Here is a 26876-nt window from a genome sequence, read left to right as displayed (position 1 = left end):
TCCGGAGGCCATAAAGGGGAAATGAAATAGTTCTGGCAAGTAGGGTTAAGGTGAATGCAAAGGGACTCTACACATACATTAAGGACAAAAGAATAGCTCAGGATAGTTTTGGGCCACTTAAAGATCAGAAAGGTTGCCGATGTGCAAAACTGCAGGAGATGGAGACGATATTAAACAAGCATCGTGCGTCAGTATTGGCTGTGCAGAAGGATATGGAAGCTAAAGAACTTTGGAAATAAACCGTGACATGTTGAAAAGTGCCTGTATTACAGAGAAGGAGATGCTGGAGTTCGTAAACCCGTTAAGGTGGGAAAATCTTCAGGACCTGATCAGATGGACCCGAGAACTCTGTGGGAAGCGAGTGAAGTGATTGCTGGGCCCCTTGCTGCGAATTTGTATCGTGAATTGTCACAGATGAGGTACCGTAACTTAGCTTGCGAACTTGGTGCGATTACTGACAACATTTTGAAGGATGATAAGGAAAAGCTAGTGAGCCAGACTTCCGTGGAGCAAGCTGTTGATATGGATTATGAGGCACAAGGTTTGCATGGATTTTGAAAAGCAAGGACTGATAAGTGATAGGTAACATGGCTCGAAGCATGGAAAGTTGTATCTCACTAAATTGACTGAGTATGGTTGAAGAAGTGACTAAGAGGATTCATTGAGGCAGAGGTGAACATTGTTGATATGGAATTCAGTAAGGCATTTGCCAACTTCCTGCATGGGAGATTGGTTAACAAGTTTAGTTCATATGGAATACAGGGAGAACTAGCTATAGGTATACAGAATTAGCCCGAAGGCAGGAGACAGAGAGTGGTGGTGAAGGATTGATTTTCGAACAGGAGGGTTGTTACCATTGGTGTGCAACAAGGGTTAGTGCTGGCTACACTGCTTTTCACTGTTCACATAAATCATTTGGATGTGATCATTGCAGCAATAGGTGCTAAGTTTGCATATGAAACCAAAAATGATGGTGCAGTGGACAGCAAAGAAGGTTTACCTCAGAGTACAATGGAATCTTGATCAGATGGGCAGATGGGCTGACAATTGGCAGGTGGTTTTTAATCTAGATAAATGGGAGTTGCTGCATTTTGGAAATGCAAATCAGGGCAGGACATGTACACTTCATGCTAACGTCCTGGGGAGTGTTGCTGAACAAAGAGACCTTGGAATGCAGGTTCATAGTTTCTTGAAAGTACAGTCGCAGTTAGGTAGAATAGTGAAGAAGTCATTTGGTATGCTTGCCTTTATTGGCCAGTGCTTTGACTATATAAATTGGGTGGTCATGTTGCTGCTGTACAGCACATTACTTTGGTTACTCCTGGAGTACTGCATTCAATTCTGGTCTCCGTCCTTTTGGAAATATATTGTGAAACTTGAAGGGAGTCAGTAAAGATTTACAAGGATGTTGCCAGGATTGGAGCTTTTGGGAGAGTGCGAGTAAATTGGTTCTCACAAACTTTGTTGATTGGGTTATTTTATTCCTGTAACGTGAGGAGCATGTACAGTGTTCATAGCCAAACTTTTTCCCCAAAACTAGAGGGCATCGATTTCAGATGAGAGGGAAAAGATTTTAAAATGACCTAAGGAGCAACTTTTTCCCACAGAGGGTGGTGCATGTGTGGAATGAGCTGCCAGAGGAGGTGGAGGAGGACTTTTACAATTATAACGTCTAAATGATATTTGGATGGGTACATGAAGAGGAAGGGTTTACATCGACATTGGTCAAATGCGATTAGTTTAATTTGGGGTATCTCATCAGCATGGACGAGTTAGTCTGAAGCGTCTTAATCTGTGCTGTACATCTCCGAGACTCTGACTCTCTCTGACCTTGCACCAATATCGTATTAATTCATCATTCCCAGACATACTAACCTATGTTGCTAGATATGATCGAAATGTCTTCATTTCAGCATTCTTAAACCTGAAAACACATCCTTCCATAACACTGGCTCAGAGTGTCTCTCCCTCTGTCTATTTCCCAAATCCCTCCCATTTGTTGGTGTTTAAACTGCTTCCCCACCATCTAGTTTTAATTGTTCAGTTTCAATGTGAATAACTGTCCTATATCTTTTCCTGCCCTTGAATGTTGCTCACTCAAGAGCATCAGCTTCCAACACTAAGAAGCTTAGAAACAGTGTTCAAAAAAGCATTCCTTGCGTTTTCTTTGACTTCCCAGTGTCCTACCCTGTGCTCCATGTTGGATAATGGGGTTTTCACAGTTTCGAGGCCCACCTTTGTAACTTGCTCTGTGCGTATTCATTGAACACCTGTGTTAATTACTCTCTGCTGCCCATGTGCTCAGTAACATGAGGAATCCTCATTACTGTTAGTGATTCAGACCAGGCTTCTCATTTGCCTTTGACTGACATTTGACTTAACTCTAGTTTTTGTACGTTCGTGGAAATGCTGGGGATGGTTTTCTGGAGGCTGTGTTTTAAGCTGCTGTGGAAATTCAGGAAGGCCAGAGGCTTTGGTGATCCAACTCTGGATGAAACATGGTGACTGTAGTTACAGTATCTGGATCTGCAACATGACCAACAAATGGAGCAGAGGCTGCAGAGAGGGGAATCTCTGCAAAATGGGATGAGGGAATCACAAACAGATCAGCCATAGTTTTGAAAAATGTTGAAGCAGGATTGAATGGCTCGCTCATGCAACTTATTCAGATATTCCTGTTAGTAACAAGCCAATTTCCCTTTTCTCCCAATGTCCCAGACTGGTGGGTAGTGAGTCGCCTCCTCCTGTTCCTGGGGAACTGAAATCTGGGTCCTCACTCGCCTCCAGGTTTCCTTGTATCCCAGTCTCGAACAATTGAGTGACTGCCTCCCTTTCCTGCGTTCCGGTATCGACCAGTTAAGTGTCTACCTCCTGTCCCTGTGTCCCAGTCTCGAACAGTTGAAAGACTGTCTCATTTCTCTGTGTCCCAGTCTCGAACAGTTGAAAGACTGCCTCCTGTTCTTGTGTCCCAGTCTCGAGCAGTTGCGTAACTACCTCTTGTATCTCCCTGTTCCTGAGCAGCAGTTTCAATGCTCTGAATGAGGTCACAAGGTTAAGAAAGGACTTGATAACAGGGAATTTCAAACTTGGAGCAGCATTACACAAAGATATCCAGAAACGTCTCCACCAAACATTTTATGCAGCTGTTATTTTATTCCTGTCTCCTTTTATAAACAGTCTGAAACGTATACAACAGTGCACTGTTCCCACAATACTCCCACATACATGGAAGACAGATTATAAAGATTGAAAGATTTATGGTCTATCCATCAGCAACCCTCATCCATTCCATCCAAACCAAGTAAATGTTCCCTTTTATTGTGTTATGTAAAATGATGTAAGGAACTGGTTAACTGTTTATTTGGTGACTGTGACTAATGTCAGTCTCCGTGGATTCGAATTATGCCAGTGGAGGGTTTCCATCTTTTCATGATAAAAGGGCTCCATTCAATATGTTATCCCATGGTATGGGCGGGAGCATCACCGATAGCACTAACAGGGATCGACTGCTCCAGAGAGCGGGAGAGATCAGAAACTGAGAATATTAGACTGGACAGTTCCAACAGTGGATCAGAATCTGAGAACAATAGACTGGAATGTTCCAACAGTGGATCAGAATCTGAGAACAATAGACTGGAATGTTCCAACAGTGGATCATAATCTGAGAACAATAGACTGGAATGTTCCAACAATGGACAGGAGGTTATTCTATTATGTTTGGATTCTTTCCACATATTGGTGGCCGTTATCATCGCGGATCAGATATGCACTTTACATCATTCAATGTTTTTATTATCCTATACTGGCTATGTTTGGTGTCTCTAGTAAGTTTCACTGTCGATATTATTTGCATTTACCACGTACGACTGTATTACTGTTCTTTTCATTTACTGTACTCTGTAAGTATTCACGCTCCAATCCACAACAAACAACAGTAAACTTGTTCATTCTTTCTCTCCTTCTTTAGTTCTGGCACTGGGCCTTGTTGATTGACCTACTCACTTTCTGGTATGAACCAGGATTCATTGCATCACTGCCCTTGCTATTTAAATATTGAAAGCCTCGAGGTCACTGTCTTCTGTTCTGGATGCAAACTCCAATTCCGTCCTTTGACTCCATCTCATCCCTGGCCAATAACTGAGGCTGAAACAGATGAGTCACAACTACGGTGGTCCCTTTGGCCCCAAGCTGATTACAGACACTATATCCTGACCATTCCTAATTTTAACTATTGACAACTGCAGATTATACTTCACTGGTTCATCCCATCTGCTGTGTGAACCTTCAGCTATGAAACACAGTCTTAATAAAGCCAATGATCTGCTGCTGCTTAACCAAATCTGAGTCGTTATTCCATGGCTTGTATCTAAAGGCAGACCAAAATCCCATCATTCCTGTACGGATTGCTTTATATTGTTGTTGGGTCTGGCAAAGCCTTTACTTTAATATTCACAAGCACGTCGTCACCTCTGACTATAACACGGTCCTCAGTCTCCCTCTGTTAATGACACAAAGCCCTGTCAGTTGTTCACATTTAAGCTGATTTCCTCTCTGTCTATTCTCTCTCAAATAGTAATTTACAAATCTACTGCCACCAACACACACACACACACACACACACAATCTCTTGCCTTATATTTCGGCAGTGGAGATACAGAGCCCTGCATTTGTGGGAGCCCATTTACTGTCACTCACTGCATGGGTTACACATCTTCCCGTGCAAAACATTTCTGTAGTGCAAGTATAGTAGCAATATACTGGCAAAGGTTTGCAATGGTCCCCATGCTGGGCAGGTAGAACAGTTTATCGAGTAGTCCACGAGCATGGTGTGCATAGCTCTCCATTCTGGCTGGTCCCTTGTCCCAGTTTATGGTGTCTGGGATGGTTCTGTTAGGCAGATTCACAATTTGATGTAACTAACCATTTCAACTGATCTGGCAATAATTTTATTGAATGCTCCCATTCTTGTGATTGGACCCACCATTGTCCCACTTCTCCAGTTACTCCCACTCCCCTGTCTCCTTATCCATATTTTCACAACATGTTATCAGTTAATTAATTGTTTGTTTTTCAGTACCTTTCCCTGGTGTTTTTTTTTGGCTCCCGAGTGTATCGAGTGCTGGAATTGTGAAGCTCAGAAACAATGAAATGGCATGTGGCGGGCTGTTTCTCCAAGTTGGAAAGGGGGTCCCAGCAGTATTGAGACACAGCTTTGAAACTTAGTCTGTGCCTGACCACTGAAAGCCTGTGTTTGTCCCTCTTACATGATTGTGCGGTTCATCACATGAGGAAACACCTCGAGTAATATTCTCAAGTAACAGGTCTCTTACTTGCAGCTGAGGGGCTTCTGACTGACTCCTGTTATGGAAAGGTTAGTGGATGGACTGGGGATGGTTTTCTGAAGGTTGTACTGTGAGCTGCCTCAGACATTCAGGGAGACCTGAGGATTTGTTGACCCACCTCTGGATGGAGCATGGGGAGTGTAGTTACAGCATCTGGATCTGTAACATGAACATCAAATGGAGCAGATACTGCAGAGACGGGAAGCTCTGAAACCACAAAATGTGTGTGGGGAAAGGGATCTGTTAAATCTGCCTGTGTTTTAACGAGGAGACACACATCCTTTCCCTCTCCCCTTTAAATACACCCATATAAATTCACCGTCTCCTCCCCACACAGAAACACACTTCCCCTCTCTCACACGCACGCACACCCTCTCTCTCCCTCCCAAAGACTCACATACTCCCCTCACTCTCTCACAAATACACACACTCTCTCTCCATCCCACAGACACTCCACCTTGTTTTCAAACACACACATGCACGTGCATGCAAACACAAAGACACATCGACACACACACACACACGGACACACACACACACACACACACACACACGGACACACACACACACACACACACACGGACACACACACACGGACACACACACACACACACACACACACACACACACACACACACACACACACATGCATCTAATCTGTAAGATGAATTTTCATTTGCTGGCTTTTATTTCCAGATGCATTATATTTTCTCAAAAATATACAATTTCTAGACAGTCAGTCAATGTGATACTTTATGAACTCCAAAATTGGAAATAAACCCAGTCTGATTCCAGGTGAAGACACATACAGACCCCAAACAAGACTGCATGCCTAAAATACGTTGTCTTACTGGAAGGGTCACCTCCTTTAAATTGATAATACCTGAAGGTATTTCCAGGCAGGAGTTGAAAGGAACTCTGGAACTTGCATATTCATCAATCAAAACCTGCATCTCCATTCGACCCGAATTAAGATTTAGCTGCCATCTTAGATGTGTTCAATTCATGTGCATGTGTTGTATAAGCCTTTCATCTTTTCCGAATAAATTTTGTGCCTAAGATCTTCTCTCTCTAACACCTGACGAAGGAGCAGGACAATGAAAGCTTGTGTTTTCAAATAAACCCGTCAGTCTATAACCTGGTGCCATGCGATTACTGACCTTACTCAACCCAGTCCAAAGCTAGCAGCTCCATATCATGGCTTTTATTGGTTAGCCAATTTTTTCTCCAAGCAAATAAATTGTCCCAAACCCATGTGCTCTTGTCTTGCATATTAAGCTTTCGTCAAGCATGTTTTGCATTGCTTTCTTGAAGTCCAGATATAATATATCTTTCAGATCCCCCTTATTCAACTTTTTTTGTCATACATCTTAATACGAAAAGGTTAGGAAAATCATTCAAAGATGATTTATCCTTAATAAAGCCATGTCGACTTTGATGGATTGTGGTTTGACTTTCAAAGTCTCCTGTTGTTCATTCCTTAATAACAGATTCGAACAATTTGTCTTCAGTCCCAATCATTTGCTCATACCTTTCCATTCCCGAGTGAAGTTGGTTATTCTAAGTTCTTCCCTTTCCATAACCTTGACAGTCCGTTTCAATTCCTGTGAAATAGGCACGAGGCTGTGAAAGATCGGCTCCAATTGCTGTGTATGAGGCATGGGTGGCTGATTGGACTCATTCTGTTCCTGCTTTACAGACACGATGGGCTGAATGTCCTCCTGGTGTTCCTACATTATAGCTTCGATATCTTGCATGTCCTGCGCCTGCTCCTGACCAAGCCGCTCAAGATATAATTGTCCTCATCCTGTTGCACAATAACAAGTTTGGAGACTTATGGAATCTCCCTGCTGTTATGCCACATTTTGAGTGTTGAATTGAGCAGGCAGGTTGCGTTGTCCATAGTAGGTAGCTCAGTGGTTAGCACTGCTACCTCCCAGCACCAGAGATCTGGTTCAGTTTCAGTCTCGGGTCACTGTTTGTGTGGATTATGCACATTCCCCCGTGCCTGCAAGGTGTGCCTGTCGGGTACTGCAGTTCCCTCCCAAAGTCCCAAGATGTGCCAGTTGGGTGCATTAGGCATGGAAAATGTTAGGTTGCAGAGATTGGGTTGGGAAGGGGGTTAGGGAGTGGGGTTTGTATGGTATGGCCTTCAGAGAATCAGCGTGGAGTCAATGGGTCAAATGGTCTGCTTCCACACTATAGGGATTCTATGATTAACACCTTCATTGCATAAATCAGTTGAGGGAATAATATCTGAGTTAATACCAATACCCTTTCTTAGTGAGGAGATTAAATCTGTGCACATTACTCCAGATGTGATCTCACTAAGACCCTGTACAGCAGCAGCCACACTTTACCAGCCTGCTGTAAGGTTCCTACTCAGGTTAGAGCAGGCTCAACTGTCACGGGAATACACAATTTTGTTGAAAATGAATGGTGTTCTGACCTTCATTTCAGGATGTTTTGAGTACAGGAATAAGGGTGTCTTACTGCAGTTGTACAGGCCCTTGGTGAGACCCCATCTCGAACATTGTGCAGTATTGTGTGCAGTTTTGGTCACCTTACCTAATAAAGGACAAACCTGACATTGAGGGAGAGCCGCGAAGGATGACCAGACTGGTCTCTGGAATGACAGGCTTGTTGTGGGAACAGAGTTTGAGGCGACTCTGTCTGTATTCCATGAGGTTTAAGAAAATGGGTGAACTATATAAAACTCTGACATGGCGAGACAGATTGGAAGCAGGGATGATAATTCCCCTGGATGGGATGACCAAAACACAGGCTCACAGTGTTGGGTACAGACAGGCCAAAGTGCGTTGAGATGAGACTAAATGTCTGCACTCAGAGACTGGTGAACTTGGGGAATTATTTCCCTGATCAGGCTCTGAAAGCTAAGGACTGAATATAAATAAAGATTTCAAGACACAGAAGGGATGGGGAAAGTGCAGGAGTTTGATAGTGGAGGTATGGAATCAGCAATAATTACAGGCAGTTATCCAATAATGTGGCAGCTGTCTTCCTGTGGAACACCGTGTTATAGAAAACGGTGCAATATTAATAATGGGGCCAATGGGAAAAAGAGGCTTCGGTGCGGACCCCCAAAACTACCAGTAAAAATCAAAACAAAAAGAATAGTCAGCCTAACACAAACAATAGCACAGGCTACATAAACATTTAAACTGTGTATTGTAAGAAGTTAGTGCAGTAAATGTCACACTTTAACACGACAGTCACTGACTACAGCACTGTACCTTTCACCAAGATCTTCACCAGAAAGCGCGCGAGCTGACTGACCACGTGATGCCGATGCGGCATTCCAGTTCTCTCCAAGGTATTCCCCTCCCAGTTTGAAATAAAATTCCTTCTAAATGTAGACTACAAATCCCACATTCAGGCTCAGTTTCAAGGCTTGCAGACCGGATTACAGACCAGCTTTATCTGAACACACTGAGGGTGCATTTGGCAGACAGAGAGATCCTGAGGCTGGGATTTGATGTTCAGCTGGTGCCAGAGACGGACTCCCATAACAGTGAACGGGAGCTCGCTTTATAAAGAAAGGCGCCCAATTCACTAATTGTGTTGCAGCAAAATTGCGTTTAATAAACATACCTCATTAGATAACTGCCTGTATATTGAACGGAGGTTCAAAATTTATGGACCAAAGCGAATACAGTAGTTCCTATTTTACATGTTCCGATGTTTAAATATACTAAAGGATATGAACACTGTGGGGAAAACTGAATTGAGGAGATTTTCACCATGAACTAGAATGGAGGATGCTCAGTGTGGTGAATGACCTACTCCACTCTCGATGTTTCTGTGCAGTCTGTGGGAAATCACTGTAAATGTTGCCACCAGCTCCTAGATGTTAGGAAGGAGGTCTCTGCATGGTTAATAGGATAGTGTTTCCCGTTCCAATACTGAGGCTGGTGCTGGGTGATCTATGTTGTTTTATTCTTTAAGACCTCAGAGCAGTTTGATTCAATAGAGTGTCTTGCTTGGCCGTTTCCGAGACCATTGAAGAGTTTATCTCATGTCTGTGTGTCTGGAGTCACTTTTAGGCCAGACCAGGAAAGCACGGGAGATTCACTTCCTGAAAGTACATTGGGGAAGGAAATTGGTGTTTACAATCGACATTGACTTCAAGGTCACTGTTAAGGACTCCAGGTTATACATCTCGATATTTTATTAATTATAAAGTCCACCAGCTTCCAGAGCACTAGCCTGGTCTCGATTAGTAATCCAGTGATATTTCTACAACAGCACCATCTCCACATGGGGACCTATCTGAAACCACACTGAGCTGATTACTTCTGTGCTACTTTACAGATCTGTCAAAAAGAACTCCCATCAATGTGACTATTGCAATGGGACTCAGGGCATGGTAAATGGTCAGACTGTAGTTATTCCCTTGTTATGGGATTGGACAGAGCTGAGTTCTTTTCCACATTGCCAGGGAGATGTCAGAGTTGAAGCTGGAATGAAACAGCTTCCCCAGGGACACGGCTTGTTGTGCAGCACAAGTCTTCAGTCCTATTGCAGGAATGGTGTCAGGGCCCATTGCCTTTGTCGTATCTACTGTGTTCAGCTGTTTCTTCATGTCACGTGCAGTGAATCAGATCGATTACAGACTGGCATCTGTGATTCTGCGGACAGCATGGCGAGGGTGAGGTGGACCATCAACTCAACACTTCTGGCTGAGGACGGTGCAGATAATACAACCATGTCTTTTACACTGATGTCCAGGGCTGCCCCCTTATTTAGGTTGGTGACATTTATGGAGTCCTCTCCTCCAGTGAGTTGTTTAATAGTCCATCGACATTTACGTCTGGATGTGGCAGCACTGCAGAACTTCGATCTGATCTGTTAGTCTTGGGATCATTTCGCCCTCTGTATCAGATGTTAGTCCTGCTGTTTCTAATATAACCAGTCAAGTGCAGTAGCTTTAATGGGTTGTCATCAGGTTTAGATACACATGGTTCTGACCCTATCATGTTCACCCGCACTCATCACTGAACCATAGATCAGCTTGATGGTAATGGTAGGCTGAGGGATTATCCTGGCGAAAATGTTACAGATTGTAGTTGAATACAATTCTGCTGCAGCTGTGATTTTACCACACCACATGAATGTCCACTTTGAGCTCCAATATGTTCAATTTAATTCTACTGACTATCCCCCAGTTGACACCAAGACCCATTCACCCATCAGCCCTGTACTCAGTGTCTTAACCTGGTGTCTGATGTGGTAACACTTCAATTTTCCTATTCTCATTGTGCTGAGGGTCTCTTTCTGGTGTCACGCCTCCAATTTGTTACTTTACTCAAATCCCTTAACATATGCATCTGAATCTTTTCCATTCCCCCCAATGCCATCTTCTGTGTTTGATATAAATATGTTCCCCTCTGTTTCTCTCCCTGACCAATTTTAAGAGATCTGCAGTATCAGTGATGCCAGCTTTATGTAGTTTCAGATCAAGGAATTTGTGCACCTTGCATTATCGGTTACATCCCAGTGTATTCCGTGTGAGAGAGAGCATTTGAGCAGCTTTAACACACGTCTATGGAACTTGTTCAAAAACAGAAATTGCTGATAAAACTCAGCAGGTCTGGCAGCATCTTGTGGAATGAAAGCAGAGTTAATCTTTCAGGACCAGTGACCATTCTACAAAACTCCCATTTTTTCCAGCAATTTATGCATTTTCATTTCCAGTATCCATAGTTATTTGTTTAATTGAAAACTTGTTCTGAGCCTATTCATTTCTCGAGAAACTCAACAGGTCTGGCATCATCTGCAGAGACAGAGATACAGAGATAGCGTTTCAAGTCCAGTATGACACTCCTTCAGAACTGAAAAAGGATTGGAAAATGAGCTTTATAATCCCTTGACAGATGTGGGGAGTGGGTTGACAGGTAAAAGAGGGTGTGGCAAAAGATAAACATGCTTTTAGTAGTGGTGAACAAGAAGACCATGTGAAATAGCTTTAAATTAAGATGTGAATGGGGAAAAGGGTTTCTCTCCATTGAGCGAAAGATAAAGAAGATGCAACCACACAAGGTCATAGGGAGGCCAGGAAGGAGATTGTACGGAAATTGGAGAACAGTTATAATGGGGTCAGACTGTGAAATTATGAAATTGTACGTTAACGTCTAAAGGCTGTAACGTACGAAAGTGTAAAGTGCGTTACTCGAGCTTGGGTTGTGCTGCCTTGGAACACTGCAGCAGCCCAGGGCTGAAATATTAGCATGAGAGCAAGGTAAGTTATTGAAATGGGAAGCAATGAGAAGGTCAGGGTTATTTCTACAGACAGAGTGGGTGTGTTCCTCAAAGCAATCTCTATTTGGTCTCGCCAATATAAAGAGACTGCATTATGACCAGCAATGACGGGAGTTCAGATTGAAAGTTTACAAGTGAAATGCTGCTTCACCTGGAATCTATGTTTGGGGCATCGGACAGTGAGAAGGGAAGAGATGATTGGACAAGTGTTGCAGCTTCTGTAATTGCATGGGATGGTGCGATGGAGGAGTGGGGAAACGTTCGGGGTGATGGATGGGGACACAGAGGGAACGGTCGCTGTGAAATACTGACTGAGGACGGGAGGGGAAGATGTGTTTGATGATGCTGTCCTGCTGGAGATGGTGGAAATGGTGTGAATGTGGATTCTCGTGCAGGAGGAAGTGTGGACAAGGAGAAATCTATCATTGTTCTGGGGTAGAGGGGACGGATTGAGGGCAACACTGTGGGAGATGGGACAGTCATAGCTGAAGGCCCTCTCCACCAGAATTCGGGGATTTCTGGTTTGATTGAAAAGGAGGTCACGTTAGACACAGCTCACAGGAATGTGGCATCGTCAAACAGAAACAACAGAGATGGAGAAACTTGGAGAATGGAGTCACCCTCCGCTGATCTTGTGCTCAGCCACAGGCAGAAGTTCCCCCTGATTGATTGAAAAAAACCAGTCATCTAATTTGAGGATTTCTGCCTCACATCTGGTCTGAAGTGGAATGTGAAAATAGACCCAGAGGAAGCTCAGTGAGTATACATGAGCAGACATTCAAGCAGATATCCCAAACTGCTCAGTAATTATTGTTTCTGTTCAAAAAGATGAACTCGATCAGGAGACGAAGCACCCATGGTTGACAAAGGCTCTCAAGGATACTATGGATGAGCATGAGTGGAGGGCCAGATTTAGGATGTTTATTTCAGGGACCAGAAGCAGATGCTGGGTATGAATTTCAGCTGTGCTTCCTGAATTCCACACAGAAACTGCTGCCATTGCTGCTCCATCGTCTTCCCTGCTCGTGTCCCCTTCCTGATTCCAGGTTCTCCCTCTCAAATTACAGAGTACATTCTCTCACATTATGGTCCCTCCCCACTTCACCTGAAACTCTTTGTTCAAGTCTACCTACTCTGCAGTAGCATCAATCCGCATTTTGTGCTGCCACTTTGCCTCTGGTCTCGGTGTGGCTCGGCCTCTCCATTCATGCTGTTTTACACCTCCCACTCACATCTCACTCCGGAAAGTTTCCTTCTTTGAGTAAACCTTACTGAAAAGACCTCTCCCCCTTTGCACTGAATTCACACTGTGATCCAAATTTCAAAAGTATACTCAGCCTTCATCTCACTCTGCTAAAGGCAACTGCACGCTGACCGTGTGGTAAAAGAATTCCCCTTCTTATATTGTTCAGGCCTGTGCTGCGCTTTCACTGTAGAGATCATTACCCCATTTGGACAAAGCAATTCAGGCGTTTGACCTCTTATTGGTACTCGTAACAGTTTCCTGCTGCCTTAGTATTATAACATGGAGAAAAATAAATCACAGTATGAAGCTTGGGCTGAATGTTATTTACCTGTCATTTGAATACTGTTTCAAATTTGCAGTGCTTTATCTTGAAATGCTTGTTCATAAAGTTAGTGTCAGATAGAATGTAGGAGGTTGAGGGGTGACATTGTAGAAGTTTATAAAATCATGAGAGGTATGAATAGAGTGACCAGCCAAGGTCTTTCCCACGGGTTGGGGGAGTTCAACCATAGAAGGCAGAGGTTTAAGGTGAAAGAGGGGAGATTTGAAATGGACGAAGGATCAATGTTTTCACACAGAGGGTGACGTGTGTATGTGGAATGAGCTGTCAGAGGAAGAGTGGGAGGTGCAAGTCCAGCTACAACATTTAAAACTCAGTAGGATGAACATATGAATGGGAAAAGTTTAGAGGCATATGGACAAAATGCAATCAGATGGGACTAGTTTAGTTTGAAAAACCTGGTCAGCATGGACAAGTTGGACCAAATGGTCTGTTTGTGCGCTATATGACTGTATCAATCTAGAAAGCGAGGAAAAGGGGAGAAAAGACATGATGTAGTAAATTGGCAAGAAATACAAAAACAAGCAGCACGATCTTTTCCGAGCATATAAAAAAAGTTCAAGATGAGTGTGTGACCTTAGGTGAAATTAATTAGGAAAGTATACTGAGGATAATTGGAGGGTGTTACTGAAGAATTGGCTACAGGGAGCAGACAGATAATTTACACCCATGTTTTACATCTTTCCTCACAGGGGGAAGGTACTGTCAGTATTTCAAAGATGTAAACAAAATGGTAATAGGAGGGAAGGTCTTGAACCTTCTCTAACAAAAGGAACAAGGATTTTTCTAACAGGTAAGAGTAAGAGTAGACAGGCCAGCAGTAATTCACAGCTAGTTTTAAAAGAAGTGGTCACAGTCTTGGGGTCATGGCGCCCTCTCTACCAGATGTTAGTTTGCTGTTTGTTAATGTAAACATTAAGTGCGGTCGCTTGAATGGGTTGTCATCAGGTTTAGGTACACACGGTTCTGACCGTGGCATGTTCACCCACACTCATCACTGAACCGGAGATCGACTTCATGTTAATGGTAGACTGAGACATTATATTGTGGTTGAATATAATTCTGCTGCTGCTGCTGCTACGACAGCTGCTATGATTTACAGCATCACATGAATGCCCAGTTTGAGATGCATTATCTGCAATACAATTCTGCTGCCTGTCCTCATTCGCACGGGGACACGGTCGTCCTCCTCCCCTGGACACAGTGCCCTATCCCGGTTTCTCATGTGGGAACACTTCCTTTTTAAAAAATTCTCATCCTGTTTGGGTATCTTCATGATGCCATGCCTCCAATTGTCGCATTCCTCAAAAGCATTTAACGTTTTCACCTGAATATTTTGCCCTCCAGTAATGCCATCTTTTGTTTAAAGCGAATGTGTTTCCCGCTGTTTCTCTCCATGACCATGATTAAGAGCTCTGTCGTGTCGGTGATGAAAGCCTTATGTAGTTTCAGAGCAAATGAAATTTGTACACATTGCATTATCATCCACTTCCCGGTGTATGACGCTCCATGTTGGACAGGGTGTGTGAGCAGCTTTGACACACATGTTTGAAACTTATTCAAAAACAGAAAGTGCCGAAGACACTGATCAGTCTGACAGCATCTGTGGAGAGAAAGCAGAGTTAATCTTTCGGGTTCTGTGACTGTTCCTCAAAGCACCCAGTAAGTCCAACAATTTTTGTTTTTGTTTCAGATTTCCTGTATCCAATGATCTTTGCTATATTGAAAATGTGTCCTGTAACTTTTCATTTTTGAAGGAACTCAGGGGTCTGGCTACATCTGCAGAGACAGGGAAACAATGGTAATGTTTCATGTCCAGTGTAAATCTTCTTCAGACGTGTAAAGGATTGGAAAGTGAGCGCTTTAGTATCTTGGCAGAGGTGGGAAAGAGTGTATGGAGGCCCAATGTGAAAGACAAATAGGATTGAAATTGTGGTGAAAGAGACACAGGTACATAATGTGTGTAAATTACTGTGTAAATATAAGAAATTGATTTTCTCTGTTGAATGGAACATAAACAAGACACGAACTTAGGGAGCCCAGGGGGAGAGTGTATGGAAAATGGAGAACAGCCATAATGGATTCAGGCTGTGAATTTATGGAATTCAATATTAATTCCTACAGACTGTAACGCACCAAAGTGTAAAGTGAGCTGTTACTCGAGCGTGGGTTGTGCTTCATTGGAACATTGCAGCAGCTTGCATTTTCTTAGAATCCCTACAGTGTGAAAACAGGCCCTTCAGCCCAACAGGTCTGTACTGACCCTCCAAAGAGTATGCGAACCAATCCCATTCTCTACCATAATACTATACATAGACCCTTGACTATTGCACCAAACATCAACATCCCTGACCACAATCGGCAATTCAGCATGGCCAGTTCACCTAACCTGCACAACTTTGAACTGTGGCAGGAAACTAGAACACCCAGAGGAAATCGAACCCAGTTCCCTGATGTTGTGAGGCACCAGTGCAAACCACTGAGACACCGTGCCATCCAGGACCGAAATATTATAAGACCACAACTCTATACGAACAGAAATGAAGCCATTCGGACCATAAAGTCTGCTCCGGCATTCGATCGCGAGTTATAGGTTTTCAACCCCATTTCCCTGCTTCCTGCCAGTTATCTTTGATCCCCTTATCAATCAACAACTTATCTGAGTCTCTTTTAATTATAATAAATAGAACGTAGAACAGGACAGCACCGAACAGGCCCTTTGGTCCACGATGTTGTCCTGAGATTTAACCCTAATGTAAAATATAGTAATTTAACCTACGCACCCCTCAACTCACTGCTATCCACGTGCATGTTCATCAGTCGCTTAAATGTCCCCAATGACTCTGCTTCCACCAGCGGAGCTGGCAATGCATTCCATGCTTTCACAACTCTCTGCATAAAGAACCTACCTCTGACGTCTCCCTTTTACCTTCCTCCTAATATCTTCAAACTATGATTTCTCGTACTAGTCAATCCTACCCTGGGGAAAAGTCTCTGGGTATTGTCTCTCTCTATTCCTCTCATTATTTTGTACACCTCGATCAGTTCTCCTCTCTCCTCCTTGTCTCCAGAGAGAAAGGTCCAAGCTTGTTCAAACTTTCTTCATAACGCAAGCCCTTCAGTCCAGGCAGCATCCTGGTAAACTTTCTTTGCACCTTCTCTAAAGCCCCTGTTTCTTTCCTATAGTAGGGGGTCCACAACTGGACACAATATTCCAAGTGTGGTCTCACCGGGGACTTGTAGAGCTGCAGAAAATCTTTGCAGCTCTTAAGCTCAATTCCCCTGTTAATAAAAGCCAAAACAGCATATGCTTTCTTGACGCCCTATCCACTTGCGTGGCACCTTTTAGGGATCTATGCACTTGCGCACCCAGATCCCTCTATTCCTCCACCCTGCCAAGAATCCTGTATTTAATGCTATATTCAGGATTCGAATTTGATCTTCCAAAACGAATCACTTCGCATTTACCGAGGTTGAACTCCATCTGCCATTTCTCAGCCAAGCTCTGCATCCTGTCTATGTCGCGCTGCAGCCTACAGTAGCCCTCAATACTATCGACGACGCCTCCAATCTTTGTGTCATAAGCAAATTTACTAACCCACCCCATAACCTCCTCATCCAAGTCATTTATAAAAACTACAAAGAGCAGAGGCCCAAGGACATAGCCCTGAGGGATCCCTCTCAACACTGTCCTCCAAGCAGAATATTTTCCATCTACAACCACTGTCTGCCTTCTGCTAGCCAGCCAATTTTGAATTCAGATAACCAAATCTCCCGTATCCCATACTTCCTGACTTTATGACTGAGCCTTCCATGGGGAACCCTATCAAATGCCTTGCTGAACTTCACATGCACCACGTCCACTGCTCGACCGTCGTCGACCTGTCTTGACACCTCCTCAAAGAAATCAATAAGATTTGTGAGGCATAACCTGGCCCTCACAAAGCCATGCTGATTGGTTTAATCAGAGATGTACTACTAAGACTTTATAAAGCTCTGGTTAGGCCCCATTTGGAGTACTGTGTCCAGTTTTGGTCCCCACACCTCAGGAAGGACATACTGGCACTGGAACGTGTCCAGCGGAGATTCACACGGATGATCCCTGGAATGACAGGTCTAGCATATGAGGAACGGCTGAGGATACTGGGATTGTATTCGTTGGAGTTTAGAAGATAAAGGAGAGATCTAATAGAGACGTACAAAATAATACATGGCTTTGAAAAGGTGGATGCTAGGAAATTGTTTCTGTTAGGCGAGGAGACTAGGACCCGTGGACACAGCCTTAGAATTAGAGGGGGTCATTTCAGAACAGAAATGCGGAGACATTTCTTCAGCCAGTGAGTGGTGGGCCTGTGGAATTCATTGCCACGGAGTGCAGTGGAAGCCGGGACGCTAAATGTCTTCAAGGCCGAGATTGATAGGTTCTTGTTGTCTAGAGGAATTAAGGGCTACGGGGAGATTGCTGGTAAGTGGAGCTGAAATGCGCATCAGCCATGATTGAATGGCGGAGTGGACTCGATGGGCCGAATGGCCTTACTTCCATTCCTATGTCTTATGGTCTTATGGTGTAATCACACAATGCTTTGCCAAATAGTCATAAATCCTATCCCTCAGAATTTTTTCCAAACTTTGCTGACCAGTGACGTAAGACTGACTGGCCTGTAATTGCCAGGGATTTCCCTATTACCCTTCTTGAAATAAGGAACAACATTCGCCTCCTTCCAATCCTCCGGTACGACTCCTGTGGAGACTGAGGAAGCAAATATCCTCACCAGCAGCTTAGCAAACGCCTTTCTCTCTTCCCGGAGCTGTCTAGGATAAATCTGGCCCTGGGGACGTATCTATCTTAATGTTTTCCAAAATTTCTAGCATATCAATTTCATCAATCTTGATCTGAACCAGCTCCTCTAAGTTTTCGTTTACAGCGCGTTCCCTTTTCCTGGTGAAAATCGAAGCAAAAAACTCATTTAGGACTTCCCCTATCTGCTCAGACTCCACGCATAAGTTCCCTACACTATTCCTGATTGGCCCTACCTTCTCCCTAATTATTCCCTTATTCCTCACGTATGAGAAAAATGCTTTTGGATTCTCCCTAAAACTTCTTGCCAAGCCTTTTTCATGCCCCATCATGGCTCGCCTCAGTCCATTTATGAGCTCCTTTCTAGCAAGTCTGTAATCCTCTAAAGCTGTGTTAGATTCTTGCTTCCTCCATCTTCCGTAAGCTGCCTGCTTCCTTTTGACGAGAAGTTTCTCTGTTCTCGTCATCCAAGGTTCCTTAATCTTACCCCTTCTTACCTGTCTCAGAGGAACAAATTTATGTATCACTCGCAACAACTAATCCTGAAACAGTCTCCACATGCCTGCTGTGCCCTTTCTGTGGAACAATTGCTCCCAGTCTGCACTTCCCAATTGCTGTCTGACAGCATCATAATTTCCTTTTCCCTAATTAAATATCTTCCCTCGGAAACTGCTCCTTTCACTCTCGCAGACTATACTACATGTGAGGCATTTGTGATCACTTTCAACAAAGTGCTCTCCCACCGTGAGTTCTGACACCTATCCTGGCTCGTTGCCGAACACCAAATCCAAAATAACCTCTCCCCTTGTTGGTCTGTCTCCATACTGAGCAAGGAAACCATCTTGAACATACCTGACAAAAACGGCTTCATCCACACCATCTGCACTTAGGAGGTTCAAGTCGATATTGGAAAAGTTGAAATCACCCATAACAATAACCCTGCTACTTTTGCACTTTTCTGGAATCTACCCGCCTATGAGATCTTCAATCTCTCTACTGCTATTAGATGGTCTGTAGAAAGCCCCCAAATGCGGCGACTGATCCCTTGCTGTTCCTAACTTTCACCCATACTGACTTAGTAGACAAACCATCCTCAACAACCTTCATTTCTGTAGCTGTGACGGACTCTCTGATTAGCAATGTTACCCCCTCTCCTCATTTTCCACCCACCCCGTTCTTTTTTAGATAAGATTAGATTACTTACAGTGTGGAAACAGGCCGTTCAGCCCAACAAGTCCACACCAACCCTCCACAGAAGAACCCACCCAGAACCATTCCCCTACATTTACCCCTTCATCTAACATTACGGGCAATTAAGCATGTGCCAGTTCACCTAATCTGCACATTTTTGGATTATGGAGGGAAACCGGAGCACACCCACGGGGAAAATGTGCAAACTCCACACAGACAGTTCTCTGAGTTGGGAATTGAACCCGGGTCTCTGGCGCTGTGAGACAGCATTACTAATCATTGAGACACTGTGCTGCCCCGAAACATTTTTAAACGTTTTAAACCCTGGAACATCAAGCAACCATCCCTACCGCTGTGAAACCTACGTCTCCGTTAAGGCCACAATATCGTAGCCCCAAGTACTGATCCATAATCTAAGTTTGTCACTCTTAGATCAGACATTCCTTGCATTAAAGCAGATGCACTTTAACTGATCCCTTTGTTTCATCGCGTAAGAAACCTTCCTGATAGATTCAATATATCCTGTCACTGTTCCGTCTTCAACTAACCCCCTCTCAGACATGTGGTCTTATTCCTACCCCCCTCTGCCAAACGTGTTTTAAACACACCAGAGTCACATGAGCAAACCTCCCAAACAGGCCATTTGTGCCCCTCCAGTTCAGGTGCAACCCGTCCTTCATGTACAGGTCCCACCTTACGCAGATGGTATCCCGATGGTCTAGGTAACTGAAGCCCTCCCTTCTGCACCAGCCCCGCAGCCACGTGTAAATCTGCATTTGCTGACTGTTCCTCATCTCACTAGCTCGTGGCACTGGTCGCAAACCTGAGATCACTACACTACTCGCCCTGCCCTTCAGAATCCAAACTAACTCTCTGTAGTCACTTTTCAGATCCTCAGTCCCTTTCCTGGCTATATTGTTGGTGCCAAATAATCTGGTTTCCACAGCCTTCTGTGGTAAGGAATTCCACAATTTCACCACTCTCTGTCTAAAGACGTTTCATCTTATCTTCATTCTAATGGGTTTTCCCTTTGCTCTAAGCCTGTGTCCTCCTGCCAGTGCCAATGTGCTCCTAATTTTGTCTGTGTCCAGGTCATTCAGTATTCTCTAAGTTTCAAATGGATCCCCCCTCATCCTTCTAATCTCCATCGAGTTTCAACCCAGAGTTCTCCAACGTTCCTCATGTGTAAAGTTTTTCATTTCTGGAGAACCTTCTCTTGACACACACGAAGGCTAATACATCCTTCCTGAGGTATGAGGCATAAAATACTGGAAATATGGTCTGACCAGAGCCTTAGAAAGCCTCAGAATCCCCACCATTATATCCTACTCCTCTCGAGATGAATGACAACTTTGATTCTGCCTTCTCAACTACTGACTGAACCTGCAAGTTTATCTAAGGCAAATCCTGCGCTTGGAATCCCAAGTCCCTTTGTTCCTCAGATTTCTGATTTTTTCGCATTTAGTAAATAGTCCATGCCTGTGTTCTTCATACCAAAGTGCATGACCTCACACTGCCCAACATTGTATTCCATCTGCTACTCCTTTTCCCACTCTCCTAAACTGTCGAAATCGTTCTGCAGGATCCCTGCCTCCTCAATATTACATGCATCTCCACCTATCTTTGCTTCATCTGCAAACGTAGCCAGAATGCCTTCTGTCCCGCCACTCAGATCGTTAACCTATAAAGTGAAATGTTGTGATCTCAACAATGACTCCTGTGGAACACTGCAGGTCACTGGCTGCCATCCTGAGAGAGACAATTTTATCCTCACTCTGCAACCTGTAAGAGAGGCAATCTTTTATCTATGCTAGTACTTGTCCTCTGAGAACCATGCGTCCTTATCTTACTCTGCAGCCTCCTGTGGGGTACCATGTCAGAGGCCTTCTGGAAGTTCAGATAGGTAACTCTCTATTGTCCAACCCGTCGTTACCTCCTCAAAGAATTCTCATTATCTTGAGAGCAATGTAGGTTCTTGAAATGGGGAGCAATCAGAATGTCAGTGTCATTCCTACAGACAGAGTGGAGATGTTCATCAAATCAGTTTCTGTTTCGCTCAGTAATGTAACGGAGACTGAATTGTCAGCAGCAATGACAGGAGATTGGATTGGAAGCGGACAAGTGAAATGCTGCTTCACCTGGATGGTGTGTTTAGAGCCTTGGACAGTGAAGAGGGAAGGAATGAATGGGCAAAAGTTGCAGCTTTACATGGGAAGGTGCCATGGGGGAGTGGGGAAGTGTTCGAGGTAATGGAGCTTGCCACAGAAGGAATGGGCCCTGTGAATTTCTGACAGTGGACGGGAGGGGAAGATGTGTTTGCTGGTGCTGTCCTGCTGGAGGTGGTGGAAGTGGCGGAGGATGATTCTGTGAATGCAGATTCTAGTGCAGAAGGAAGTGTGGACAAGCGGAGATCTATTATTGTTCTGGGGAGGAAGGGACGGAGTGAGGGCAGAAGTGAGGGAGATGGGACAGACACAGCTGAAAAATCAGTCCATCAGATTTAGGGGATTTCTCGTTTGAGAGAAAAGGATGACATGTCGGAAGCTTCCCACTGGAATGTGACATCATCGAACAGAAATGACAGAGCCAAGGAAATTGGGAGAATGGAGTCACCTTCAGCTGATCATGTATTCAGCCACATACGTAGGTTCCCCCGAATGATTGAAAAGAGCCAGGCATTTCAAATGCAGATTTATGTAATATATCTGCAGTGTGAAAATAGACACAGATGAAGGTCAGCAGATATGTGTGTGGCGGGGGTGGGGTGGGGGTGGAGGGGTGTGGGAACATTTAAGCAGGTACTGATTAATAACTCTCAATAATGTTTGGCTCTGGTGAAAAAGAAGATGATATGAAGATGTGAAGATGAACCACCCATGATGCACAAAGGCTGTAAAGTATGCTAATCAATCACAAACTAAAGAATTCAGATTGTTGAGCTCTAGCGTCGGCCACATTTGGGAAGTTTACTTTTGGAACAAGAAGCAGATTGTATAAAACAAAACACACAGAAAAAACATTTCAAAACTGGCAAGAAATATGAAAAGAAACTAACCGCAAGAGTTTTCCCATATCAAATTAAAAAAAAATGAAGTTTGTGTGACCCTTGGAAGGAAGGTAGGAAAGAATATGTGGAACACCTGTAGGATGTGACTGGGGAACTGATTTCAGGGAACATGCAGAGAATTAAAAACATTATTTTACATTGTTCCTTGCAGGGGAAGGCACGAAGAGTTTCAACATTATAAACAAAATTGTAGTCAGATGAAAGTTTGCATTGTCTCTAACAAAATGAACAAGGCATTTCTCAAACAGAAAAGACCCAAGGAAAACAGCTCATCAGCAATTCATAGCTTGTTTTGATAGAAATGGTTACAGAGTGACTGGTGGCACTGTGTGAAATATTCCATAACTCTCAGGAGTGTTCCAGTGAAATTCGCGAAACTCGAAAGTGGCGACTGTCTTCAAGAAGAGAGTGAGTGTTCAAGTGTTTAGGTGCTCCCTTTGCTTGATTAGTGGAGCATATTTGAGAGGATTAATGGCCTCATGATGCACTTTCATCCTGAGTGATTTTAAAAAAAGGTAAATCTCTGCTCCTTCCTCTGATGCGTTGCATACTGGGGGATGAACATTTTGCTGAAATTGAATTATTTTGAAAATTATTTGGAACGTTGTACGAACGACATCAACCAGAGAATTCTAGAAACTGCACTCATAAGAACATTTTATAACCATGTGGGGGTATTGCGTAGGTGAGAGAGAGAGAGTAATGGAGCCTTATTCTGGGGAAGGCACTAACAGATATACAATTGGTGTGAGAGAGTAGAGAGAATACATTGACCCTTATCCTGACAGAACGGGAAAGGTTATTGATGCTTTTTCTGTATTGCTGGAGTTTTCTTCGGACGCAGATACTGCACTGAGCTGGGTGGTGTGCTCAGACCATGGTCTGGGAAGAGAATGGTCCCCCTCTGTACGAGACCATTCACCATGACCTCCGTGCCTCTGTCGTCAAGTTGTGGTGTAATTTCCCTTTATCTGCCATGCTCGGGTAAACTGTGCAGGGCAGCTCCAAACTGAGAACACTCAACCGTGTGCCCATTGGCCTTTTCATGATGGCAGCAGTACCAGGGATCACTGAATATCCAGGGGCATCCGGGCGATGGTGAGCACCTCCAGCCATAATGGGTGGGAAAATCGTGCTGGCGTTGAATGAGAGGGACACCATGAGGTAGGGTGGGTAGTTAATGAGGTGAGTTCGATAAGATAACACCAGGAAACTAGCTCTGCCTCGTGCAGACATTCCTTCTGTCACATTCAATGAAAATGGCACTGAGACAAATTATTGTATGATTCAGCCCAGTGAATCGAAAACTCTGCTGATCCTACTCCCAGTTACAGCGCTGCAGGAGAAATGCTTATCCAAAATTCTCAATCATCATAACTTACACAAATATCCTGCTCGCCCATCATTCCTAGAAACTGTGGCTTATATTGCAAGACGCTATCAAAATGTTCTCATTTTACAATTTTTAAACCTACCATCAGATCATTCTCTGAAATTCTCTCTCAATCTTCCACTCGCTTTTAACAAAGCTCCTCCTAGTTGTTGGTATTTAAACTAATTCCCCCACCATCTCTCTCTGGCAGTGAGTTTCACACCCACAGCACTCCTGTGTCATGCCACACTGGAGATATGGAGATGTAAATGGAGAGGTGCTGCACATCCTATCGCTTCCAGCATGAGCTGCAAGGTTCCCCACGCTGGGCAGTGATCTAGTACAGTGTTACACAGCAATACATCAATTGGTGCACACAGCTGCGTGTGCTGGGAAGGTAACTGCTCCAGATTAAAAGACATATTCACTGCTATTTACTGCACAGCTCCCCATGCTGCACAGTTTCCAGTCCGTGTGTATAGAACAATGCCTTTGTGTGTTCTGCAGAGCGCCCTGTGTTGAACAGATCATTTAGTCCAAATTTATAGATCAGTGCACTGTTGGACACATAAGTAGTGAACTTGTGAGCTCTAAACAGTGTTCGATCCTGAACGGATTGCTGAGCAGTACACTAGCCTGGTCTACGCAGCGCTTCATGTTGAGGAGGTACCTCATCTGGGCTAATACATGTTCGGGCTGGATCTGAGAGGTGGATTGGGTAACCGATATAATTCTTGACATGATTATCACTCCTCCAGCTCGGCCCATTCGGCTGGTAAATGTAAGGTGCTGTGTTTGAGATAGAATTTACTTTGTCAAAATGTTGGACATTAAGCAAAACACAATTTATTCGAAGACTGTCAACAAAAGACAATAAAAGGAAGACGAACTTGCAATAAATTAATTCTGTTGGAAAACTTAGCAGAATAATAGTTTATTTAACTACCATACACTAACTGCTCCAATATGGTATCATCCAATAAGCACACAAAGGTCAAAAATCAAATGCAGGAAACAGATTGTCTGACATGCAGTTCTCCAATCCAGGAGGAAAGAACATTAAAAGACAGTTCCGAGAGAAATCACAGAGACAATGTGTAGAACCGGGGAGAGATTTCCTGCCTTCCAACCCTGCTGAGACACCAGCAATAACTGGTGAAAAGTAAAATTAAGAATCCTGGTTCAGTGAGAGTTTGGCCATCACTCCACAGGACCAGGCCGTGGCTGCAAGAACACAAGGAATGGACTGTATCTACATCGTCTATGGTTCTGTAGGTGTCTCTCAAAAATGCCTAAACCCACCTAAGCCGTTAAGTGCTGGACAGACAGAAGTCAAAGTTAAACATAAATAAATAAAACAAAAAGATGCAGCAGACCCGGTGATCAGACACAGACGGCCTCGGGAGCCCAGCAATTCCTATATTGCCAAAAGACAGCAGAATAATCGCGCTTGTGAAGAGAAAGAATTATGTCTCTCCGTCACCTCGATGTTTACAAATGAAGATGTGCCATGAGCCCAATAATCATTGATATCAAAATCCCACCCACACCAATTATTGTGATATATCAGAGTTGCCGTGAAATTGGTTAACTGGAGCTGTTTGTTCAGTGACTGTGATTAATATCAGTCTTTCTGGACCCACCTGGGTCACTGGAGGCTTTCCCTCTTCCATAATTAGAGCATTCTTTTAAATTGTTATGCCATAGTATTCGGCGCAGCGTCAACCTCAACAAGATTGGGATCAGCAGCTACAGAGGAAGAGAGAGGAATGAGAATCTGAGAACATTAGAATGGTCCAACAATGGATTTAATTTGAGAATATTATACTAGAATGTTCCAACAATGGATCCGAATCTGAGAACATTAGACTTGAATGTTCCAACAATGGACAGGGCTTTATCCTGGGGTCTTTACTGGCTTTCTCAGAATTGGGCGTGTTTACAGTTGCGGATACGAGCAGTACTGATGATTATTCAAGCTGGGTACTATCCCATCCTCGCTATTATTGGTGTTCCTGGTAAGTCTATCTCTGTCAATTCTATAAATGATGCTGAATGTTATTGCTATTCTGGCTGATTATATTTAACAAATACATAAACTTTCAGTCACAAACCCCACTTCCTTCTTATGCATTTCAAAACTACTTACTCATAAACATCTGAGAAGGAATAAGACTGTTCGGAACCTTGAGTTTCGTTTTTACTGTGAACGGTTTTATATCTCCATATTCTCTCTGTGTGATCAAACCTGCTGACACCCCCTTCATAATCTCCCCAATTTCCAGCTCTGCCTGAGTTCTGTTGCTGACTTCGCCATCACCTACCCCTTCGGTAACGACAGATTTTATGGCTCCAGTTCTCTTCTGACCTCTCTTCCAGTTACAAATAGTTTGACCACAAACTTGTTCTTGTCTCTACAGTTACTTCACAACAGGGACTCTTAAGCAGAGTAATAATGTCACTGGCTGTATAATTCAGAGGCGCAAGTCATGACTCAAAAAGCATTGTCTAAAATCCTACCACACCGATGACTAAAGTTAAATTCCAAGATCAAAAATTCGAATGAAACCTAATTTCACTCATGGCAAGCATAAACCATCAGGATTTCTTTTCTTATTTTATTGATAACCTTTGGTAAAGAAGCCTAACATGTTTGACCTGTCGGAACTAAGTGTCACCTCAGATCCACAACAATTTAGTTGCCTCCATATTGCCTTGACAAATGGCTGCGTGGTCAAGGGCAGTTAGGATGGACAATAAATACTGCCCTTGCCAGTGATGCTGGCATCCCGCGAAACAACAATATTAAAGGTGAAATAACCAAGGAAATGCGGATGCTGGCGATCTGAAATAAAATTCTGCACCGTCTGAAAGAATGTTGGAGAATCTCAGCAGGTATGGCAGTCGGTCGGAAAAAAAAAATCATGTTTCGAGTTCAGTGAACCTATCAAAACTGAATGGAGCTGAGAAATAATATTATTATATCAGGGATGGCAGGAAGGGTGAGCGGGAGGTTTGTGTTGAGTGGGTGATGTCCAGCAAGAGAGAGAAAGTGAGAGAGAAAGAGAGAGAGATGGAGAGAGAAAGAGAGAGAGAGAAAGGCAAAGCAAGCAAAAGGATTGCTGATGATGGACTGGAAGGAAAACAGAATGGGAAGTTATTCTACCATTTCACCTTTTCACATATTCCTGAATATCATACTTATTATGGGATCTCCCTGCTTACTGTGAGTTATTTTCAC

This window comes from Chiloscyllium punctatum, chromosome 4 (assembly GCF_047496795.1).
Source record: "Chiloscyllium punctatum isolate Juve2018m chromosome 4, sChiPun1.3, whole genome shotgun sequence".
Taxonomy (NCBI): Eukaryota; Metazoa; Chordata; class Chondrichthyes; order Orectolobiformes; family Hemiscylliidae; genus Chiloscyllium; species Chiloscyllium punctatum.
This window is presented reverse-complemented; position numbering follows the sequence as displayed.